Source organism: Panthera pardus, unplaced genomic scaffold, assembly GCF_024362965.1.
Source record: "Panthera pardus isolate Hobbes unplaced genomic scaffold, ASM2436296v1 HiC_scaffold_8, whole genome shotgun sequence".
In the NCBI taxonomy this organism is placed as follows: Eukaryota; Metazoa; Chordata; class Mammalia; order Carnivora; family Felidae; genus Panthera; species Panthera pardus.
This window is the reverse complement of record NW_026527013.1, coordinates 52,303,286-52,327,477: the sequence shown is the minus strand read 5'-3', so window position 1 is coordinate 52,327,477 and position 24,192 is coordinate 52,303,286. Positions and strand designations below refer to the sequence as shown.

The following is a 24,192-nucleotide window of genomic DNA, read 5'->3' as shown; positions in this document are numbered from 1 at the left end:
AAGGATGTCAGCTCTCACCACTTGCCTTCAAATAGTGCCGGGCAGTCTAGTCAGTGCAGTAAGACAAGACAAGAAAAGGCATGCAGATTGGAAAGGAAGAAACAAAATTGTCCCTATGTAGAGATAACGTCATTGTCTACATTAAAAAACTCCAAAGGAATCTACCAAAGCAAGGAGGCAAACAAAACAAAACAAAAACCCTGCTGGAACTAATAACCAAGTTCAGGAAGGTCACAGAATACAAAATAAACATACCAAAACATTGTTGTATGTCTGTATACTAGGAAAGAACATGTGGGCACCAAAATTAAAAATACAAGGCCGTTCATAATCACACACAAAAAATATAGGTGGAAATTTAACAAAATATGCACTAGACTTATATTCTGAAGACTACAAGATACTGATGAGAAAAATCAAAGAAGATCTAAATGAATGAAGTGGCCCTAGTATGTTCATGGATCGGAAGACTCAAGATAATAAAGATGTCAATTCTGTGCAGTTCCTATCAAAATCCCAGCAAAATTTTTGTAAATGTGAAAAAGATTCTAAAAATTATGTGGAAGGGCAAGGGAGCTAGAACAGCTGAAGCTGTTTTGAAAAAGAAGAATAAAATGAGAAGAATCATCCTACTTTATTTCGAGACTTATCTAGAAACGAAGGCTGTGTGGTGTTGACAGAAGGATGACACATGGATTAATGGAATGGAACAGAGGATCCAGAAATAGACCCACACAACTGACTAATATTTGACAAAGGTACAAAAGCAATTCAATGAAAGAAAGGTAATAACCTTTTCAACAAATAATGCTGAAGCAAATTGGACATCCATAGGCAAACAAGAGCAACAACAAAAAATCTGCCTAAGTCTCACATGTTACACAAAAATTGGCTCAAATGGATCATAGACTTAAACAAAATCTAAACCTGCAAAACTTTTCGAAGAAAAGTTAGGAAAATAATTCACGTTAGACTTAATCCCAAAAATATCCATAAAAAATAAAAAGTAGATACAGTGATCAAAAAGAATGAAATCTTGCCATTTGCAACATTGTGGATGGAACTAGAATGTATTATGCTAAGCGAAATAAGTCTATCAGAGAAAGACAAATATTTGATTTCACTTATATGTGAATTTTAAGAAAAACAGGTAAACATAGGGGAAGGGAAAGAAAAATAAAATAATATAAAAACAGAGAGGGAGGCAAACCATAAGAGACTCTTAAATATAGAGAACAGGGGCGCCTGGGTGGCTCAGTTTGTTAAGCGGCCAACTTCGGCTCAGGTCATGATCTCACAGTCCGTGGGTTCGAGCCCCACGTCGGGCTCTGTGCTGACAGCTCAGAGCCTGGAGCCTGTTTCAGATTCTGTGTCTCCCTCTCTCTGACCCTCTCCCGTTCATGCTCGGTCTCTCTCTGTCTCAAAAATAAATAAACGTTAAAAAAATTTAAAAAAAAATAATAAATAAATAAATATAGAGAACAAACTGAGGGTTGCTGGAGGGGAGGTGGGAAGGATGATGGGCTAAATGTGCAATAGGCATTAAGGAGGGCACTTGTTGGGATGAGCACTGGGTGTTATATGTAAGTGATGAAACACTAAATTCTATTCCTGAAACTAGTACTACACTATATGTTAACTAACTTGAATCGAAATTAAATACATAGGTAGATGATAGATAAGATAGATAAAGAGATAAAGTTATCTTTACCAAAATTAAAAGCTTTTGTACTACAAAACACTTTGTCAAGAGGAAGAAAAACAAGCTACAAGCTGGGAGAAAGTATTTGCAAACCATGGAATCTGACAAAGTACTAGTAGCTGACATAAATTTTAAAACTCTCAAAATTCCACTGTTAAACATATGTAACAATCCAACCCCCAAAATGGGCAAAAGTCACAAAGGGACATTTCTCCAAAGATGTGTAGATAGATGGCAAATACACACATGAAAAGATGTTCAACATCATTAGCCAATAAAGAAATACAAGTTAAAACCACAATGAGATATTTTACACCTATCAGAATGGCAAAAATAAAAAATCATACCAAATGCTGAGCAGGATGCAGAAAAATTAGATCATTCATAAGTGGGTGAGAATATCAATTGGTACATAGCCATTCTTGAAAAACAGTTTGGACGTTTCTTTTATTTTTTAAGTTTATTTATTTATTTTGGATGGGGGGAAGGCTGGGCAGAGAGGAAGAGAGAATCCCAAGCAGGCTCCACACGCACACTGTCAGTGCAAAGCCTGGCACAGGGCTCGGCTCAGTCTCACAGTGAAATTATGACCTGAGCCAAAACCAAGAGTCAGATGCTTCATCAACTCAGCAACCCAGGGTCCCTTGGGCATTTCTTTTAAAAATTTTTTTAACGTTTTTATTTATTTTTGAGACAGAGAGAGACAGAACATGAACGGGAGAGGGTCAGAGAGAGGGAGACACAGAATCTGAAACAGACTCCAGGCTCTGAGCTGTCAGCACAGAGCCCAATGTGGTGCTCGAACTCACGGACCACGAGATCATGACCTGAGCCGAAGTCGGCCGCTTAACCGACTGAGCCACCCAGGAGCCCCTGGGCATTTCTTTTAAACACACATGTGTCCACACACACACACACACACACACACACAACTAAATATGCAACTACCCCACAACCCAATTGCACTCTTGGGCATTTATCCCAAATAAATGAAAATTTATGTTCACACAAAAACCCTGTACACAAATGTTTATGGTAGCTTTACTCATTATAGCCAAAAACTGGTAATAACCCAGATCTCCTTTAGTAGATGAATGGATAAACTGTGGTCCATCCACATCATGGAATTCTACTCAGCAATAAAAAGGAGTGAACTATTGATAGGCACAACAACCTGAGGAATCTCCAGAGAATTAGGCTGCATGAAGAAAGCCGATCTCCAAAGGTCACATATTGTGTGATTCCATTTATAGAACATCATTGAAAGATCAATATTATAGAGATGAGAACAGAATCATGATTTCTAGGAGTTAGGGATGAAGGCAGGGAGGGAACGGATGTGACTATAAAAGAGGGGCCCGAGGAAGCCATGCTGGTAGAACAGATGTGTATCTAGATTGTGGTGGGGCTTACATAAAACTACAAAGTGATACTATTGCATAGACCTACACACACACACACACACACACACACACACACACACACACACACACACAAGTACATGTAACCTTGGTGAAATTTGAATGAGCTCCAGGGACTGTACTAATGTCACGTGCCTCGTTTTGCCAGAGCACTAAGCGTGAGATGTTGACTCAGGTCAGCTGGGGGAAGGTGCATGAGAGCTCATCGTGGTACAAGATGCTAACACTGGGGTCAGCCAGAGGAAGGTTCCCTGGACCTCCCTGTGCTATGAGATGCTAGCACTGGGGTCAGCTGGGGGAATGAGCACTGGACCTCCCTATACATTTCTTTAAAGCTTGCTTTGAATGGACAGTTACCTCAAAATAGAAAGTTACAAATGAATAAATGGATAGATAGGTACAGAAAGGGAACCTGATACAGGAGAGACATTTAGCTCTCTTCTGCTATTTATTAAACACATATACAAGTGAAGGCATTTACACATATTATACTTCCGTTACCTCTCAAAACTCCTGAATAATAGGTATTAGTATTTCTGTCCTGCAGATGGAGAAGCAGAATCAGACTCTTGCTCCAAGGCCTCTGTGCACACCCCTGCCCACTCTGTCCCACTCCTGCCCTTGAAGGCCACACCAGCCAGCAGATGAAATACCCCATCTGACACCCTGCTGGTAATGGACTTGCTCCCCTAAGAGGGCCTGAGGCCTGGGAGGTCTTGACGGGGAAGTCAGGGGGTGGGTCCCCATATGGCGAGGTCAGCTCCTGAGAGGTATTTGGGGAATTGAGCCACTCCTGCTTCTCCTCTGTCTCCGTCTACCCCTGACTCAGGCCCTCACCCAGTGCTGGCACCTAGGTCCCACTCCACTGCACTGTTCCCTTCCTGTTCTTTCCTGACTGGCTCCCCATCAGGTCACCCACCCCTAACCAATGCCATCTCCCCTTTTCCAGAGCTGAACTTCATCACCCAGTCCCCAGAGCCAGCAAGACATGGGCCCCATTTCCCGAATCTTGGCGCCTTTCATTTAACCAGAAGACGCAGAGGGGTAAGTTGGAGATGGGTTTGGCTTTGGGGTGGGAGTGGGATAGATGTGGAAGAAGGCACTGTTGGGGGCTGCTAAATGGAGGGTCAGCTGAGCAAGAAAGCAGAGTTTGATGGCAGCTCCCTTCCCTTTGCAACCTCAGAGAAGACACATGAATTATTTATGCACCATTGTTTTGGTTTGGGAAAACTGCCCCACATCCCTTTTGCATTTAAATAGGGATTATGGCCTAGAAGTTGGAGAAGGAAGGCAGCATCACTTGTCATTGTGAGCTGAGTCTCACCCTTATATGTAAAATGGGGGACAATGGCAGCATCTCCCTCTTGTGAATTCCAAGCAAAGATGACCCATGTAAGGTGCTTAGCAGAGTTGCTGGAACCTAGTAGGTGCTCAATAAATGCTTGCAGAATGGACAGACACACTAGGTGCCTAATGTGTGTTCGTTAAATGGGGCGGCCCTCTCTCTGGTGTCACAATCCCACTCAACCTTCTGGGGCCAGCCCATCTGGCAGTTCTGTAAGATTTCCCCTGCTCCTCACTGGGAAGCATGTCTTTCTCTGTATTCCTGAAGCCCATTCTTTGGGGCTCTGTTATTGCCTTGCTCAGTCCACCTTGCATTAATACACCTGTGAACCTCAAAGCCCAGGCCTGCACCCTCCACCCCCCCATGTCAGGAACCAGAGTTCATGCAGCTCATCTTTCGGCATCAGACCCAACTTACCTTCAGAAAGACTGTCCTCTGAGCCAGAGCTGAGTCAGCATCTCACCTGACCTTCCCATGCGGTGTTGTTAGTCCTTTCACAGATGGGAAGACTGACCCAGAGAGAAGTAACCTCCCAGACAGGAGCAGGGGGAACCAGGATGCGCCTCCAAGATTCTGCGCTCAATGCCTACTACCCCACTCTGCCTGGGCTGAGGGAGAGGAATACCTCTGGACAGAACTGGGGAGGGAGCAGACAGGCAGACTGGCCACGCACCTCTGTCCCCCGCCTCACTGATCACCCAGGCTTCTGGCTTTGCTGAAGTTTTGTTTCTCGCCCCAGCACTTCGGGGCTAACCAGATTGTTTCCAAACATGTTACATAATTGCTCACATATTTATTTATGCCATCTCTTGAATATTAAACGATCGATAATATGGAACAGAAACATGGGTGTTTAAACCCAGCAGCTTTTGACAAGCGTGGGTGGGGAAGGAGGTTGAAGAGAGCCATCTCTGAGCCATTTATGGGAGGAGAAGGTGACATTCCCCGCCCCGCCCCTCTTCATTTCCCAAGATGACTTGAAAGGCTTCCCAGGCCCATGGTTGACAATTGCCTAGCAGAGTTTTCACTGTGGGGTTTAGCCGCTTTTATTACATAATGAAAAAGATGCATTATCATTTCCTAAAGGATGCCTAAAGCCAGAGCCTGACCACCTGTTTGCTTATTCTTGAGTGTTTATTGAGCACCCTTTGTGTGCAGTCACTGTTAGGCTTTTATTCACCCCAGGGTGCCTTCAAGAGTGAAACAAACAAGACCCCTGTCCTCATGGTACTGACACTCCAGTGGACAGGTGACCAAATAAATAGCATCAGAACATAACAAGCATTGTGAACAGAACAAAGCAGGTGGCAGGGTGGCATTGGCCGGCAGTCCCCTGAGGAGGGGACATTTGACTGGAGGTCTCCATGGAGAAAGCAGCCAGCCATGCAGAGGTCCGGGGTTGGGGAATAGTGAGGAGGACAGCAGGCTGGAGGGGTCTGCATGGAGTAGTGACAAAGCTATTGGAGGGTTCTAGTGATGTGGTGCATGTTTGGGAAACATTCCTCTGCAGCTGGGAGAGGGCTTGGGGGGTTGGGGTGCTGGGTCTGAATGGGGGATGGGCAAGGAGAATACAGGGAAGACAGAGGTGGGGCTGCCCTGGCCCCGAACCTGACCTTCCAGCCTCCAGAGGGGATCTGTCCAGGATGATTGTGAGTTTCTCCCAGGGCAGCTATGGAGGCTTGGCCTGACCCAACAGGAATCCCAATAACTCTGACATCAGTGACAACAGTATGTAGGATTTACTCAGCACCTAGAGGGAACCAGCCCCTTATCCTCACCATCAACCTGTGACATATGTACTTTTATTATCCCCATGTTACAGAAAAAGATACCAAGGCACAGAGTGGTTAAGTAAAATGCCCGTAGTCGTCCAGTGAGTAAGTAGCAAGGTAGGGATTTGAACCTAGTCAGTCTGACTCCACACATGAGGCCTTCAATCCATGTTGGCGGAATGAATTAATAACGGTAATAGCAATCACTTTTTATAATAAGGTAGGCACGACCACTATCCCCATTTTACAAAATGAGAAACTAAAGGACAGAGTGTTGTATCACTTACCCTAGCTGGGATTCGAACCTGGGAGGTCTGGCAGAATTTCCATGTCAGAGCAATGTATGAGGCTATTGTCACTAACCCCAGTTTACAAAGCAACTCATGCCTCCTTCAGATGTGGACAGTAATTCCCATCTGCTGGCAGTGCTGAGGGCAGGGGGGAGGGGACAACACATGGGAAAGTGCCCCCCGTAAGAGGAGAAAACCTATGCAAATGAGGGCTCGAGAGTACTTGAGGATTTTTCAACACCTTATCCTTGTAGGGAGTTGGGACATTTCCTTCCATCCTGTTTTCCTCAAGGAGAGAATGGAGACAAACCTGGGCCCTCCCGTGGCCAGACTGCCCCAGGGTCTGAAATACAGGCCACAGATAAAAAAAAAATGCACCCAAACCTCTAAAAGCAGCTTGTGAACTCTGGGAAGCTCTTTCCACACTGGTTCTGTCCGGGGAGGTGACATGGCTCCTGGCTGCCTGGCCCCCCTCCACTAGTTTCAGGTCCCAGCAATGCAATCTTGGGCAAGTTGTTGACATACTCTCCCACCTCAGTTTTATATTCTTTAAAATGGGAGCAAGAAGGGGCGCCTGGGTGGCTCAGTCAGTTAAGCATCCAACTTCAACTCAGGTCATGATCTCATGGTTTGTGAGTTTGAGCCCTGCATTGGGCTCTGTGCTGACAGCTCAGATCCGGGAGCTTCTTCAGATTCTGTGTCTGTCTCTCTCTCTCTCTCTCTCTCTCTCTCTCTCTCTCTCTGCCCCTCCCCCGCTCGCACTCTGTGTCTCTCTCTCAAAAATAAATAAACATTAAAAAAAAAATAATTTAAAATGGGAGTAAGAAGCCATATTGGAAACATTAAATGGGGGAGGAAATCTGAAGTGTCCAGCACTGCTTGGGATATTAACAGTGCTCAGCAGGTTTCTGTTCTCCTGGTGGTCCCCAGTGAGAACAGGTGCCTCAAATGGTGAGGACCCCAGGCCCCTTTCTTCTGGGACCATGTCAGGATCTCAACTGCACAAGCCCTGGGAACAGAAAGTTTGCTCTCTGTAGTAGTTTACCAGGGCTGCCACAACAACCCCAGTTTGCACCACAAACTGAGTAGCTTAAAGACACAGATACTTATTGTCTCACATTCTGGAAGCTGGAAGCCTGACACCAACGTGTCAGCTGGGTTGATTCCTTCCAAGCCCCATGAAGGAGGATCTGTTCCTAGCTCCTGGTGGTTTACTGGCAATCTTTGGCATTCCTTGGCTTGTGGGTGCATTACCCTGATCCTCCCCCCACCTTTCGTATCATCTTCTATGCTTTTGTGTGCTTCCAGATTTCTCCTGTTGATAAGGACACCAGTCATGTTGGATCAGAGCCCACCCTAATGACCTCATCTTAACTTGCTTGCCTCCATAAAGATCCTGTTTCCAAATAAGGTCACGTTCACAGTTACTGGGAGTTAGAACTCCAAAGTACCTCTGAGAGGAAAGGCCCAATTCAACCCATAACGCTATCATCATTGTTTGAAGTGGATTCTGGAAGGGCCGTCAGTGCATTCATGACATTTCTTAAATAGACTCAAAGAATATTTTACATCGTTTTCCAAAAGGGCAACATCCTTCTCAAAATCACTGACTCCTCAGCTTGCAGGAGCTTCCCATTAACTCTTGGCCTTAACAAACCTTAGCGTGGGTCTCTTGGGCCAGCCATCATCTAACATGAAGAGCAAGCAGACTTGAACCCAAGCTTTCTGTCAGCTCTGACTGTGCTGAACTCAGGGAACTCGGGAAGCCAGAGTCCTAGCCTTCGAGGCGGTCCCAGGGGAGGGCCACGGGACAGGCAGGCATGCAGCTGGCTACTATTATTGGACAGGTACATGCCGGGGGCCAGAGGGCCTTTCCTAGCAATGATCTTCAGCAGGGAGGGAAAAGGCTTCTTTCCCAGACTGTTTCTTGTCTTTGTCTCCTTGAAGGGAAAATGCCCTTCCTGAGTGCTCTGAGAGCACCAAGAAACCCCACTAGCTCTTGGTGCAATCAGATAACTAATCAGTCACTCACTTTTCATTCTGGGATGAGACCCGCTCCTGAGTCTGTGTTACACAGGAAGTCCCAAGTGCAGAGGCACCCAAGCCCGCCACCCCGTGGCATCCCCAGCTCGCCCAGGGTCCCTGAAGAGGTCAGAGGTCAGTGGTAGACCCCCCACCCTCTTCTTGACAGATCCTCATCTTTAAAATCAGCTCTCCCACCCCAAATATCGCTTGAATGGAGAGCCGACAATCTACATTTCTGATGCCACAGTGACAACTGGGGAGGATGTGCTCTGATCTGGTTGGAGTGGGCCCGACGGGGCACAAGCATGCCTCGGTGTTGGGTTTAAATCCCAATGCCGCCAGTCCAAGCTCTGTGATTCTAGGCAAATCTTGCCACGTTTCCAGTCTCAGTTCCCTCATGTGCAAAGGGCGGGGGGGGGGGGGGGGGGGGGGAGGTGAGTTCCTACCACACAAGTGAGGGATGTCTGGAAAGGACCTCATGTGGTGCTGGGCAACCAGCCAGCATTCTCCGGCTTCTGTCTTCGGGCCTCAGCTTCCTCCCCTGCAGACAAGGTGTGGGATCAGGTGGGTTCTGGCCACAGCTCATATGGCTCTTGAGAGCAGTCTCCAGGGAGCCCAGCGACCGGCTGGGCAGAGAGAGCCTCCCATGCCCACAGGCCTGCTCTGCCAGGAGCTCACCGTGTGACCTGGTACGACTGCCTCCTGCCCTGCATAGGCCTAGTGGTTCCGGGTGACAGTGGTGAGGTGTCAGGAGCCTCTGACTTAGTGCAGCCATCCAGAGGTCTGAGTTTGTGCCTCACCGGGTGCCATAAATTCTCTTCTTACCCTACACATCTGGAAGTCTCTGAGACCCACCCAGGGTTGCAGAGCCTGGAGCTGAGGCTGCCAAATCAGATGCTCCCCGCCCCATGTCCGGGTAACCAAGGCCTCTCCGACGCACTGGAGGCAAAAGCATCTTCACAGGGACAGCCGTCAATGCTTAGCACAGGCCATGTCTCCTAGTTGGCCCCCGCCGATGCCTGTCAAGATGACTGTATTAATGGATCAGCTCACCCAGACTGCAGAGGGCAGGGCCTGGGGCCGGAGGCAGTGGGGGGAGGTAAATGTCCCAGAGACACTGTACTTCCAGAGAGGAGCTGAGTAGAAGTGCTTCACGGAAACCACCAGAGCACTAGTGGCGGGCTTGTGGGCACCCGTGGTCAGGAAGGCTGGGGATGGGCTGCGCTCAAGTCTGTCTTCCCGTGTACTTCCTGTTGCAGGGTAGGGTCTGCCCCCAGGCCTTGTCATGATGCTGCTGGGGTTTGCAGTGTCTCTGGGGGGTGTCCTGCGTATTGAACTGCACCCAAGTGAGGATGAAACAAAAACATTTATAGGGGGTAGAGTGGGCGCGTGGTGTGGTGGAGAGGGCACAAACTCTGGGTTCAAATTGGGTCCTGCTGGGCAAGTGGCCTCCCTTCTTTGGTCCTCGATTGGCTCTCCTGGAAATAAACCAGCAGCCACATTGCAGGGGTGGTTGGGAGGATGGAAGGTGCCCTTGCAGGCCACATGCCCATTCCACCAGCTGGTCGTAAGGCAGGACTTGCCCCCTCTTCCTGGGCCCCTAGCATCATGTGGATAGGCCAGGTGTCCAACCTCCAATGGCAAGAGCAGAAGCCTCTGGGCCTCCTCTACATGCCCTCCTCTGGGCTGTTCCCTTCACTTGGTCTTTCTTCTGTGGGTACTGGCAGTTGTGCTGGCAGAAGCCCTGTGCTCAGACTTGGAGAGACCAGATGGGGCCACTCATTGATGGACCTCAGTTTTCCCCATCCATACACTGGCACAGCATCCCTTGCCTCAGGGGCTGCTTTGAGAGTTACTAAGGCAACCAATACACAAGGGCCTGAGAGGTAATTGCTCAAAACTGTTTCTGAATCCAATGGGATCAAAGGCTACTGGGGTCCCAGGTGTCACTGAGCTCCCTCAAGCCCGGGTCTCAGGTTTGGCCTGCCTGAGTCAGTAGGAGAAGTGAGAAGGGGTCTGCCTTCCCTCCACTGGGCCAAGAATAAATAAAATACGTTGGATCTTATTGTTAGAAGGAACTGAGGAACTCTTCAGCAACTTCACCCAATGATAGAAGCTTTCCCCTGAATCCTTGACTAGTAACTTTTAAATTTTTTCCTGGTTCCTTCCAGGGACAGGGGCCTCACTCCCTGTTATGTGGCAAAGAGCAGAGATGGCACACAGTTCATGCACTTCATGGTCAGGCATTTTATGCATTAAAAACCCCAGCACTCCTCACTCGGGGCATTGTTACTCTTCCTTTAGAAACAGTTGTAATGACAAGAGTCACCAGGAAGACCCTGCTCAAGTTTCACCTCCCCCAGAACTACCCGCAGTGTAACTCAGCCCCCACGAAAACGAATCACTCCATCTTCCGGTCCCTGCCACTCTTCTGATACGCCTCTGTGGTTGAACCCATCACATGTGTTTTATTTGGTTGTTTTGTTACCTCTCTCCCACTAGACCCTAAATGCCCCACAGCAGGAGTGGAGCGGTGGAAGGAGTTTGCTGGGGTCTTAGACTCAAATAGGTCTGATTTTCATGCCCTATTTCCTTCTAGCCTTATGATCCAGAGGAGGTGATCTAACCCTCTCTGAGCACATGGATCAATGTCAACGTCTGTGTGACCCTCTCCCTCCCTGAGCACAGAGCGGAAGTCCTGCTTCTCTCTGTATCCCTAGCACCCCCCCCCACCCGCCACACACACACACATAGTAGGTGCTCAGAACTTATTGAGTAAAGGAAGTGCAAGGAAGCCGCTGGGTGGGGTAAATTATGAGGTCACAGGGGAGGGAGTTTGAGACTGGAAGCAAACGCACTGCCATCGTGGAGAGCTCACAGCATTGAAGCCAAGAGCAGAGACAAGCCACTCAGAAAAATAAGACCCTCAAGCTTAAAACTTGCAGTGGTCTGGGGCTACTTAGTGAAGGGGCAGCAGAGGTAAACACGCTTGGGAGAGCCTCACATCCCCACCCAGGGATCACTCCATAAGAACCGCCGTCCCTGTGGTCCCTGCACTGGCGTAGTCAGTATTCATCGGTACCTGTGTGATTTAAACTGTATTTTAAGAAATAAAAATCTGGAAAGGAAAGGAAGATGCTACCTTGACTAAATAATATGTTTGCAGCATAGATGTTCTAGTATTTGTCAAACAGGAACTGTTGTGATTAGCACACTATCCATTCACTTAAAAGTGAAAAACAAAATAGGGGTGAGTTCCTCACACCTGAAAAGTTTAAAATAAAACAGAACGTCAACACACAAAGGGGAAGGTTGTAAAAGCCGGGAAACCACTCTGTGGGAAGTGCTCTCTCTCCAGTCACGTTGCTCTGCCAGACGGGAAACAATGCACGGTTTCTTCCTGTGCTCTGTAAACAGAGAGAAAAGGATGGGCATGTTCTAAGGGAACAAGCAAGGGGTGTCGTGGGGCCGAGAGACAAGGTGGGTGGGGGACTCTGTCACCTCTCTTCCCTTTAGTCCAGAGAGGCTTCCTGGAGGAGGCGAGATCCGGGGTGTTTGGCCCAGGCCCTCCCCACCTCTCCCTGCCAGGCCTGTCCCCAGCGTTCACACTCACATGGCCCATTTCATTGGAAGCCTCCGTTCTTGGGTCCGGCCAGGTGGACACATGGTGGCTGCCCTTTCCTCATGGTCCCAGGGCCACTCTCTACCAGCCAGTCGTACAGGGAGTCCTCAGAACAAAAGGACTTCCAGGTAACCAGGACTGGAGCAGCCAGAGTGCCACTGATAGGATCAGAAGCCTCAAGTGAACGTGGCCCAGAAGGAAGCCGGGGGCACAGAAACACCCACCATCCATGCTGCCTTTGGCAGAGGCTACTATTTTGCCAAGCACACAGCACTGTGGAGGCCAGCCATGCTTCCCTGCCCCTCCCCACCTCCCCCTCCCCGCTCACTGCTCCCAAGGCCAGAAAGCTAGGCAGCCCCACTGGCACCTGGACTGGATCCGGTGGCCACCTCGCAGGGTGTAGCCACTCTGCGGTGGTTGTCCGTGCTGAAGCCGAGAGGTCGGAGTGGGGGGTTGTGTCTGTGGCCTGGGACTCATCGGGGACACCGGGGGATTCGCCACCATCTCCAGCTCAGGTATGGGAGAATGGGTTCACGGGGCACTGCTCAAGGGCCTGGGTCTCCAGTGCAGGGGGAGCTGCTGAGATGGAAACAGCTTCGTCATGTAAGAGGGAGTACTTGTAAACCTTTGAGCCCTGGGCTAGGAGGCAGGTTGGAGGGTGAGGCCTGGTCTGGACAAGCCCTGTGCAGACTGACAAGGAGCCCCCCGTGGGGGACAGTCTCTGGCCTCACTCAGCTCTGCAGGCCCCCCTCCTCCGGAGGGCTGCTAAAGCATAGAAGAGCATGAGCTCCAGAGCCACATGGCCCAGGTTCAAACCCTGAAACCTGTGTGACTGCACGCTTACCTCTGCCTCTCTGTGCCTCAGTTTCCCACCCTGTAAATGGAGGTGGTGCCAATGGTCCCTATTCCATAAGGCCGTTGCTAAGGTCAGATGAGACCATAGAGACCTTAGCATAGGTAAGTGCTCTGGAGCTCAGAGCATCGTCCCTGCCCCCTGCTGCTCCCCAGACCCGGGACCAGCCTTCAGAGCTGCAGGGTCAGTGCTGGAAGGAAAGTCAGGAGACCCATTAGGCTGCTTGCTCATCTCATAGGTGTAGCCACAAAGGAGATGACCTAGACCCAGGGTTTGAATCCTGTGTCTGCAGACTTTGTAGCTGGGAAGTCTTAGGTCCTTGACCCTCTGAGCCCCATTTTTTCCATATGTGAAATGGAGACAATTACAGGACCGACTTCATGGGATACTTACAAGCATGAAATTATGCTGCACACATAAAGGGCTTATTCTCTACCTCATACTTAAATTGGGAGCCATTATCACCACCATCACTGCCACCATTATCACTATTGTTGTTACTATAATAATAATAACAATAACAATAATAATAACTATTGTGTCTGTGGCCTGGGACTCATCAGGGACACAATTATTATTATTGTTATTATTATTATTATTGGAAAAGGAGGCTCAGAGAGGGAAGGGGACTTACCAGCAGTCATACAGAAAGTCAGAGAGCAAGACAAGACCCAGCCCTGGCCTCCCAACCTCCAGCCCCTGATTTCTGCTCACCTCACCATCTCAGAGGTGGCCATCTCAGAGGGCCAACCCTCTTTAGTCACCTCTCAGCACATCTTACCAGGAGCTTAGTTTGCAAGAGGTCACTCAAATGCATCTGAGAACCTGCCTTCCCTGACCTCATTGCTTCCAGACACAGATCTGGGGGTGCCCCGCAGCAAAAGCTGGCACCCCCTGAGAGGCTAGGTCAGCAGAGAGCCAGGCAGGAGGTTACCTTCTCCCCATGATTTCCACAGCATCCCTCCAAAAGCCCGCCAGCTTCCCCACTGTCCCCAGAATCTTTGGCCAGGGGATGCTTGAGGGGGACAGGATGAAGCTTTGGGGGGCAGATGTCTGAAAACTGCAGAACTTCTTATACCCCAAGGTGCTCCATAAGAAAGGGAAGAATTGGGACTCCAACTTCCAGCAAAGTCTCCTTGGACCTTGGGGACAGGTTTGGGAATCATCCTCAGTCATCTCAGTTCCATTAGCAGATGGACCACCTCTGGTGGGACACTTGTCCCTGTCTCTTTCACCTTCTGCCCATCAGAGTTTGGGTCTTCCCTGGCAGGGAGGAACAGAGACATAAGAGGAGGCATGGACACAGAGGAAGGAAAGGATGGGGTTTGCTTTAAGGGGAAAGATTAGTTATGTACACATTTTAATAATGTAAATACTACCCAAGCAATAATAATAATTGTTCCTATTTCTTGAATACTTACTATGCACCAGGCACTGTGCTAAGAACTTTATATACATTATCTCTCTAATCTTCACTACAGCCTTATCTGGTAGAAAATATCATTGTACCCATTTTACAGATGAGTAAACTAGCAGAGGCTTATTTATATACCTTGTGGTGATTACAGATGCCATGGAGATGATACAAAGGAATGAGCACTTCTGAGAAGAGTGTAATAGGGAGTGCTGGAGACTGGCAAGTTGGAGAGGGTCACTCAGGTTTTCTTTCTTTCTTTCTTTGTTTCTTTCTTTTTTTTTTTTTTTTTTTTTTTTTGGAGGCATGACATACATACATTGAAGTGGTAAAGTATGCTAATCTTAAATGTATCACTTGGTGATTTTTACATATATATTTATACATGTGTTACCATTACCCAAATCAAAACATGGAATAATTCTAGTATGCCAAAACATGCCTTCTGAGGCATTCTAATTTAATTATTATTTATTTTTTTTAATTCTGCAAAACTATCACAGCTAAGAGGAACCTAAGGAGACATGATGACCAAATATAATGTGGGATCCTGGAGGGGGAAAAAAAGGGGTTGTAGATAAAAACTAAGGAAATTTGAATCAATTATGTACTTTAGTTAATATTAACATATCAATATTTATTCATTAATTGTGAAAATGTACCATACTAGTATAAGCTCTTAATACTAGGACAACTACCTGGTAGTTGTAAATTTGTAAAATAAAAGTGTTCTTTTATTTTAGCCATTTTTTATTTGTAAATATAAAAGTGTTCTAAAACAAAAAGTTTACTTAAAAAAAAAATCACTCAGCAGATCCTCAAGCAAAATATGTTTGTAGGCTGGATCTGGCCTCTAAGCTGCCAGTTGGCAACATCCAGTGCTATAATGTCCCCATTTTACAGGTGGGGAAACCGAGGCCCAGAAAGGGGAAGCTCCCTGTGCAGGGCCCCCGTAGCATGTCAGTGGCAGAGCCAGAACCCAAAGATCAGTCAGTACTCCAGCTGTAGAATAGGGTCTGTGAATCTCTGAGTGCCTTGCTGAGGCCTTGCCCTACAAGAAGCTGCCAGGGGCCAGCCGGCTTCCCTCTGCTGCTTCCTCTTAAGCTCTCCAGGGCTGTCAGTTGGAAACCAGTTCTCCCACTGGCCTCAACTCCAGAGGGAGTGGTCATGGGCAGTTCCTGTTCTGGGAGCAGGATGTCACCTGCCCACCCCAGCCAACCTCGATGCACCATATAGGTGTCCCCCATACCCAGCACAGGATCTGAGTTGAGTGTTGGATGGATAGGTGAGTGAAGAAATGGCGGGAAGAAGTAAGTGGCAAGGGTGGGTTCTTAGAGGTGTGTGGAGGGAGATAAAGGGGGCCAGGAGCACAGATTTTGCAGTCAGATTGGCTGGGTTGAACCCTGGTTCTGCTGCTTCCAGCCACATGACCTTGGACAAGTCAACCTCTCTGTGCCTCAATTTCTTCAACTTAAAATGGGGATAAGAGCAGTACCCGTGAGGGAGGGAAGTAATAAATATAGGAGAGGAGGGAAGAGAAATAGCGGAGGGGGGTGATGACTTAGTTTTCATATCGGGACATGGAAACTTAGACGAAGCCATACACTAACCCAGAAAAGGTGGCCACTAACCCAGAAAAGGTGGGTGAGTGGCATTATACAGCAGGTAGAGCACAGATTTGGGAACCAGTCTGCCAGGGTTCAAACTCCAAGTCTGTCACTTACTGGCCATGTAGCCTTAGGCAAGTGAGTTAACATCTTTGTGCCTCTGTCCTCATCTGTAAAATGGGTGTGGTAATTATCATACTTACTCCACGAGGTTTTATGAGAATGAAGTAATTCATTGGTGTGTGTATAGCACTTAGGACTATACCTGGCATGTTTAAAATAACCCCTGGCATATAAGGAGTGTTTATTAAATAGAAGAAAGGTCGTATGCCAAAAGCCCAGTCTCTTCCCTGGAAGGGCCCCAACTTTCAGGAGAGATTCAACAGGCATTGTTAACTCACCTGCTGAATCCAGGTTAGAACCTGCCTTAATGAAGTCACATGGGGAGAGGGCTGAAGTGGTGACCAGCTGCCCATCTCTGTGGCCTCACCTACCTCCAGCCAACCCCAGGATAGGCAGCACTTTTTTTGAGCAATATTTTAAGAGAAGCCAGAAATCTGGATTCTTATGCACAGTTTCCCAATTTTTAAACATTGGCACTTAGTTCAAATTTATTTTAAGCTCTTAGCAAAACAAACAAATTTATTTTAAGCTGGCTGCTCTCCCAAGTGGCTGGTTTGCAGCCTCTACCCCAGTCCAGTCCTGCCAGTTTGCTTTCTTTTACTTTTCTCCTGCATTTTAGAGGAAAGGAAACTGAGGCCCAGAGAGAAATGCTTGAACCTGTTGTGTCTGACCACTTAGTGCAGTCAACAGGCAACATGCTGGTTTCCCTCTCCTGGCTGCAAGCCACAGGGTTCCCCAGGTAATCAATCAGACTTTGGACCAGGTGAGGGAAGAGAGCTAAAAGGGGAATTTTCTCCAGGCCAGGGTTCTTTTAGTAGCATATTTGAAATCTGATGTTTGTTAATTAAATACCATTTGCACCATGCATCAGGGGTGTAGCTGAGTGTGAAGCAAGAGCCACCCCCACTTCCAAAGCCATAGCAGAGACTTACAATGTATAAAGCTCCAGCTTCACTCTCGGCCCTGGCTTAGCAGGTAAGGGCCTGGGATTCCCGGGGGTTCCTGAATCTTACCATTTGCCACTCTGTGGTGACTAAGGGAGGAGCTCTGTTGTAAAGAAGTCACTACGTGATAGCTAGAGGGCTTGAGGAAGAAAAAGAGGGGAGTCATGTTCTGGAGAGAAGTTTTAGAGGAGTATTTTTGGGGAAGAGAGTTAATTTACAGGCTTGTCACACTCTGAACTTGAGTTATCTTTTCTTTCTTACTGAAAAAGTTCTCTTTGGCTCCCATGTATTTAAACAGACTGTACCGCCATTTCCTCATCTGTAAAATGGGGATAAATATTGTACTCACTTCCTGCAGCTGGTGATGAGGGTGAAATGAGACAGCATGTGCAGAGGATTAAACAATAAAAATCAGCCATTGTTATCATTGTCAGCAGCGGCCAGCCTGCCTGTGTCTACAGGAGTAGCCTGAGAACCTTTCACTTTTGGCCTTTCTTTACTCGGTCTGCATGATTGTGATCTTTGCTTTGTGTGGAGAGTTAACGCATCTAGTAGCTGTGGAGGAGTTCTTGTGGGTCCGGTTCTGTGCTTGACTCTTCCACCTATTTTCTCTTCCTTAACCTTCAGAGTAACTCTGGGAAGCCAACACCATCATCATCTTTGCAGATGAAGAACCTGAGGCTCTGGGAGGGAACATGACTTATCCAAGGTCACCCCCAGGTAGGGACGCAACCTTGAGCGAGTCCCATTACCATCCTGAGCCTCCAGCTTCCTCATTTGTAAAGGAGGTTCAGGACACCCATCTCAGTGCTGCTGTGGGGATCTATGAGGTAATACTTGGGAAGTGCACTGTCAGCTGTAAACCCCAGCCAAAGGGACAGCATCAATGTGAGTCTTGCAGAGGCCTGCTCCCATTTGGGGCTCAGTGCATTTTGGCAGTAGGAGCCATGAAGGAAAGTTATTTCGAGTGTCTTTTTTCTTGGGTGCTGTCCAAAATGTATCTCCTCCCTCCAGCTAACAAGTGCAAAGCCGGTTTCAGCAGAGGCTCTGCTCAAAGCAAGTCACTTCCAGTGGAATGACCTGGAAGATAGAAAGGAAATGGGCATGATGGTCACAGGGGAGACAGGATCACAGAGAAAGCCTCAGGCTGTGGAGGCAGACAGATATGTGATCAAATCCTGGCTCTTCCACTTCCTAGCTGTGTGACTCTGAGCCAGCTAGTTAACCTCTCTGAGCCTCACATAGAGAATTGTTATGATGAAGGGAATAAGCAAAGCAGCTGAGAAGCAAAGCATGGGTATCCCACAAACAACCAGTGAGACTAGTTCCCAAGTCCGAGGCTGGGGCTGCAGACATTGCTGGGGGTAGAGAATAGGATAGAAACCAGTCAAGGGTTCAGGGAGAAGGGGTCCAGGGTAGAAGGGTCAGCTGCTGAACTGGGGAAGGGAAGACTTTTCAAGTAAGGCTTAGCAGTACACGTACACTGGAAAGGAAGACTGGTCACATAGGGCTTAGCAGTACACGTACACGGGACCATGAGCCCCTAGAGGACAGGCATTCTGTCCTTTTCATCTCGGTGGCCTGGCTCATAGCAGGTACACAGAATACATTTAAAAACCTGAATTTAACGTCTACTTTCCTTTCTGCCCCCTGCCTACCCATTTAGTCCTCCTTTTCTTTTAATCTCCAACCCCACCAGCACACCTCTGTAAAGTGTGAAAGAACACAGACTCTGGTATCTGACAGACTTAGATTCAAGTCCAAACTCTGCGCATTCTGGCTGGGTGGCATTGGGCAAGTAACCTCCCAATGTTTGCTATAAATGGGCTAATACTGCCTCCCTAGCAGAGTTATTGTAGGAGTTAGAGATGATGTGTGTGAAAGCACGTAGCATGGTCCCTGACACATAGTAGGCATTCTGAAGGTGGTGTCAGGAAGTGCGCTTGCTCCTTACCTGCGTGGCCCATGGCTACCTCCGACTTCTCTGCTCACACACAGACCAAATTCCCTAAGGCACTCACAATTTGTCTTTATATCCCAGACAACACAAGCACCCGGGCTATAAACATCTATACAGTATTACCTCTTTTCCCACTGTCACTTTACATGATTTCCACACTGCTCCTATATTGACTGGCCATGGTAGGGCTAACGATGTCCCCAAAACACCTCAAAAAAGAGTATCCACGGGCAGCTCAGTGATCAAGAACAAACTGTCCTCAAGGATTAAAACACCCATCCATAATCACTAAACCATCCCCTGGCTGTGGGTTTATTAGTGTCTCTGAAAGTTCTCAGGTTGAAAGTTTATGAATGAAAGGCTTCCTGGTCCCAGGTCCCAGGTCTTATTCTTGAAGATGGCCTGTAAATTCGGCACCATTGCTGGACTGCTTATTTATGGGTGTTTCTCTGGAAACACAGAGGTGCGACTGAATCCCCGAAAGGTGGGACTGGCTCTGCTTCCCTGTGAAAACATCTGCGGACAGGTGCAGAGCTTGGAAGGAAACCCACTAAGCTCGGGCCTGTAGGGGCTGGGGGTCCATAGAGAGACCCCAAATGGGGTCTGCCCATTTGGGATGTGTGTGCCCTTGAAGTCCAGCTGGCAAGGGGCTCGGGCCAGAGCTTGCCTATGTCTGGCTAATGACCCCTTACCTACATGAGGTGCAGGCCCTGTTTCAGGAGCCTCCTCCTCAGAACTGAGAGCGGGGTTCGCCCTGCTACTAGCTGGGAAAATGCTGCTTTAATGCCTGACACTATTGGAGGAGCTCCACAGCACCTGCAAGGGCCCTGGAGAGCTTATCTGCAGCAATTCAGCCTCAGTGCCCGGCTCCGAAGCCGTGGTGATATGTCGCCTGCAGAAGTCACATAGTTTGGTCCAATACAAGTCAAAATGTCAAGGCACAGTCTCTAAGCTCGCGCTTTTGCCCCTGCCCAGCCCCCTTCTCTCACTCTGCATTTATTTAGGATGTCTCTCTACCCACCTGCCATGGGGAGCAGATGGTTCTCCCATCCTCCATTACCTGGCAGGACTGGGAGTCTGAGCTTCAAACTAGCCCCTACCCCACCCCACCCCCACCCCTTATTGCCTGCTCCCGTGCTGGCTCCCACACCCAGCCTCTCCCTCCGGGCCCCTGAGCTAATTACAGGCTTCCCTAAATCATTGGAAGGAAAAGCTAATTAAATCAGGGTCGGCCATCAATTTTCTGGCTAAGGACAGGCAGCCCGACACCTTTCTTCCACTCCAGGATCCTGAAACCACGACTTGAAGTTTTATTTGAGTTTGAGAACAGGGTTTTATCTCTTAGGACTGATTTTAGGAAGAGCAGCAAGATGGGACATTTCCTCAACTGCTCCTTTGCACCATGCAGAGTAAACCCCTGAGAGTATTAGCTCTCCTGTCCCTCTTGGAATCCCTGTTGGCTACTATAAACACTTGTGGGACTCATTCAACCTAAAACCTGTAGGTGAATAAAATTTATTGTATGTTTTCCCCCTTTGAGAGGCAAGGGCCAAAGAAGTCAGAAGTGGGTGGGGCTGGAGGCGTGGCAAGGCCCTTCCTGCTTTGTTCCCTCATGAGCCCTGTCCTCACCAACTTCCTCGGAGGGGGAAATGCCTGAGGCCATTATGTGGCTGCCCTAGCCACTTACTTTATTGCAGACAGGGGTGATGTGCTTAACTAAGTAAGGAGATCCCAAAGGCAGGGAACAAATGGGGGGCAAGTCCACTGTATGGATGAGGACCCACTCTCTGAGCCAAGTCTGAAGTCCACTCTGAATCCCAGCTAGCTGTGTAGCCTCAGACAGGTTACCTAACTTTTCTGTGCCTCAGTTTCCTCCCCTGCGACACGGGCATGATAATAATAGTCTGTCCCTCATAGGGTTGTTATGAGAATTAAATGGGTTGGTATGTGTCCGGAGCTTAGAATATGGCCCAGTCTATAATGGGCAGTCCACAAGCATTAGTCATTCCTGGTATTTCAGAACCAGGATCTCACTGACTCCTCACCACAGCCAGCCCAACCTGGTGGTCTGATGCCTCTCATCTTACGGATGAGGTATGCGGAGGAGAAGCTACTTGGCCGCTGTCACTCAGAATGAAACCCTTACTCCACTCTTCTCTCAAAGAAGAGAGTCTGACAATGTCTGTCAGGACAAGCAAGACTCAGGGCAGGGCGGGGGTGGCTAAGAAGGCCCAGGCCTCCCTCAGAGGCTCAAGTGGAGTCGGGAGGTGGCTATAAATATGAGAGGCGAGGGGCTTTCTAACTAGGCCAGGAATGTGTGTTAGTCATTGAGGTCAGAGCGGGCCGCAGAAGCTCTTGGCTGGGAAAGGAGTATATCCAGGACTGAGCTCTCCCGGGCTCAGGGGAAGCCAGAGAGCTGAGGCCGAGAAGGAGGCGATGAGCAGTGCTCAGCTAGGGGCATGCTGGTACCCCAAGATGTGGCCATAGGGGTGGGGGCCCACCCCCAGGAATGTCCTCCTGCCCCTTCTCATCGCTGAGAAGTCCTACCGCAACCCAGATCAGATCAGCCACCTACAACCACCCGCAGGCTGAGGCCAAGCTGTGTTTCCCAAAGGGCACACTCAGGCCACCATTCTGGGGAGTGAACAAGTGCGTCCTTTCTATTTTAATAGCCGTGCACTTATTTTAACATGCTAGGAGAAAAATACAACTGGCAAAGCAAATCCATGATCTCGTGGCTGTATATGCTTAAGATAATACCAAGTAGGTGTATACTTTTTTTTAAGAGAGAGTTGATTTTTTTTTTAAATATATACTCATGGAATTGGCAACCACCATTACTAAGTTCTGGGGGATTCTGGCCCACGGGCAAAATGCTAATTTCCTTGCTGTGGGGTTCTAGTTGCCTTCTGTGTCTCCCACCCCACTCCCCAGCCCCACCTTTCCAGCATCCCTGCCCTTGCGCCTGACCCCTGCCCCACTCTTGCTGTGCCCACCGCCTGGAATGCTTTTCCCCTTCACCTTTCCACTGGCAACGACCAAGTAAAGTGAGCTCCTCACTGGTGCCTCCATGGGGCCATACGGAGGCATCCTCCTCCAGACTGCCCCAGGCCCTCGTCCCTCCACTGCCACTCCCCACACTGCATGAGAGTCATCATAGCTGGGACCATGGCTCCCTCGGTAATGGGGAAAGTGAGCTCTGGGTGTGTCAGTCTTCCTGACTGCTGTTCCCAGCTCAGTACCTGGTGCCAAGCACATGCCCAGACGGCAGACACCCGGTCACTTTCTGGAGCCATCACTGCCTGGTGTCAGCTGGCACTCATGCAACCTCACCTTTGGGGCTCTGTCCCCTCCCTCCTCTGTCAGATAGGGATGCCAAGTTTCCTTGCCCCGGGTGGGTGTGTAGAGTCAGTGAGTTTACTCCACCTAAAGGATGTGCCTGGCACATCATCAGCACCCTACAAATACTGGCTCTGATCACAGGAATCCTCAATGCTATTATCATTAACAGGGGCCGGTAGATATTCAGTGAGTCCACAGTGGTGCAGAGTGGAGGGCAGGGAGATCAGACTAGAGCACCTCTGCATTTAGGATCAGGAGAACGTTCTCAGCACCTACCTTCTCCACCCCTCTCATTTTGAATACAGGGAAACTGAGGCCCATGTCACACCCCTGGAACCAGGGCCTGGGACTCCCGCCCTTTAATCTACAGTTGTTCCCCCATGTCCTCCCCAGGCTGGTGGAAGAGGTGACTGTCCAGGACTCACCCTCCCAGAGAGACAGGCAGACCTCCCTGAGCTTCCCCCATGTCCTTGGCATGGGCCAGTGAGACCTGGTGAAGAATTCCAGGGGCTGTGGCCAGCAGGAGAGTTCTCACTTCCCCAAGTCAGTGAATCAAAAGCTTCATTCTTTGTAGATTCCTCCAATAGGTAGGAGCAGACATGACCTTTGTCATTTGTTATTTTTAGCCGCGCAGGCAAGGAATGATAAAAACCTGTATGAGAGCTGACTATAAATAACACGGCTGTGGCATTCAACACACGCACATGCACATGCACACACACATATCTAAAACCTGGAGATCTAAACAAGCATTGCCCTTCAAAGTAGAATAACAGCGTTAGCATGGCACTTCACAGTCAGTGAGCCCATTTCACAAAAGCTATTGCTTGGGATCATCACGCAGTTCCCTGGGGGAGACATTTTTATTGTCCCCATTCTTCAGATGAGAAAATAAGGAATGAGACTGGCCAGTGAAGCCAGTGGCTCAGCGCCTGACTGATGGTGGGGCCCTGACATCTATCACTGTCCCTGTTGTAGAGTCTCTGGGAGGGAAGCAGCTTGCCCAAGGCTTTGGGGAAAAAGGAGCAGGACCACCTCGGGTCACCTGTCCCCAGATTCAGCAGTCTGCTGGCTGCTAGCAGCCTTATGGGACTGGAGGAAGAAGAGGGGTAGATGTGGACAGATCACAGAAATAGGCACTGGGCATTGTGGACCCCTCGGGATGGGAGTTTGAGTGAGGAAGTGGTGGCTGGGGTGATGGTGGTTAAGAGGAGGTAGGTTGGGGGGCGTCTGGGTGGCCCAGTCAGTCGAGTGTCCGTCCAACTTTAGCTCAGGTCATGATCTCGTGGTTTGTGAGTCCAAGCGCCACATCAGGCTCTGCACTGACAGTGCAGAGCCTGCTTGGGATTCTCTCTCTGTCTCTCTCTGTCTCTGTCTCTCTGTCTCTCTCTCAAATAAACTGTAAAACAAAAGAGAGGAGGTGGGTTAGGAAGGGCTCAGCCCTGAGAGCGGCCAAGGGGAGAGGAAGAGAGAAGGTAATTGGCCAGGCTCACCTCGTCTGACACTGAAATCCCTTTGGGCTGGGTGGCCATCCTTGGCAAGCCCATGGCAGGGGGGTAGGAGAGAAGTCCCAAGAGCAGGTTACCTGTGCTGGGATGGGCAAGGGCAGCTGGAGGGGCAGGTCAAAGGACACCAGAGCAGAAAGGGGTCCCCAGAACTGCAAGGCAATGGACTCCAGGCAACGGTATTGAGCTCCTGCCCAGGGCTCAGTGGTGTGCTGGTGAACATTTAATGACCAGCTCTCAGGGAGGTGGGCGCCCTGCTTTGTGGTG

At 48.9% G+C, this 24,192-nt stretch overlaps 1 protein-coding gene and 1 long non-coding RNA gene across 17 annotated transcripts in view; one reads left to right on the top strand and one right to left on the bottom strand.

The window, feature by feature from the left end:
* ATP2B2 (ATPase plasma membrane Ca2+ transporting 2) overlaps nucleotides 1–24,192 on the top strand; it is a 383,598-nt gene that overhangs the window by 178,123 nt on the left and 181,283 nt on the right. For 13 of the 15 annotated variants that reach the window (XM_019428155.2, XM_053898118.1, XM_053898119.1 and 10 more), the window contains one exon: nucleotides 4,073–4,167. The exons of 1 other annotated variant lie outside the window; for it this stretch is intronic. The gene's annotated coding sequence lies outside the window, so the exon portion shown is untranslated. Of the gene's footprint in view, nucleotides 1–4,072; nucleotides 4,168–17,745; nucleotides 17,839–24,192 lie in introns of all 15 variants that reach the window. One more of the 15 variants, XM_053898115.1, reaches the window with a different exon arrangement.
* LOC109254362 (uncharacterized) lies at nucleotides 11,639–23,020 on the bottom strand. Of its 2 annotated transcripts, none has more exons than XR_002074772.2 (3): nucleotides 22,846–23,020; nucleotides 12,545–12,756; nucleotides 11,639–11,962 (listed from the first exon to the last, which is right to left on the bottom strand). It is a non-coding gene; the product is annotated as an uncharacterized LOC109254362 (long non-coding RNA). The 2 variants fall into 2 exon arrangements; XR_002074771.2 differs by having other exon boundaries at nucleotides 12,545–12,753.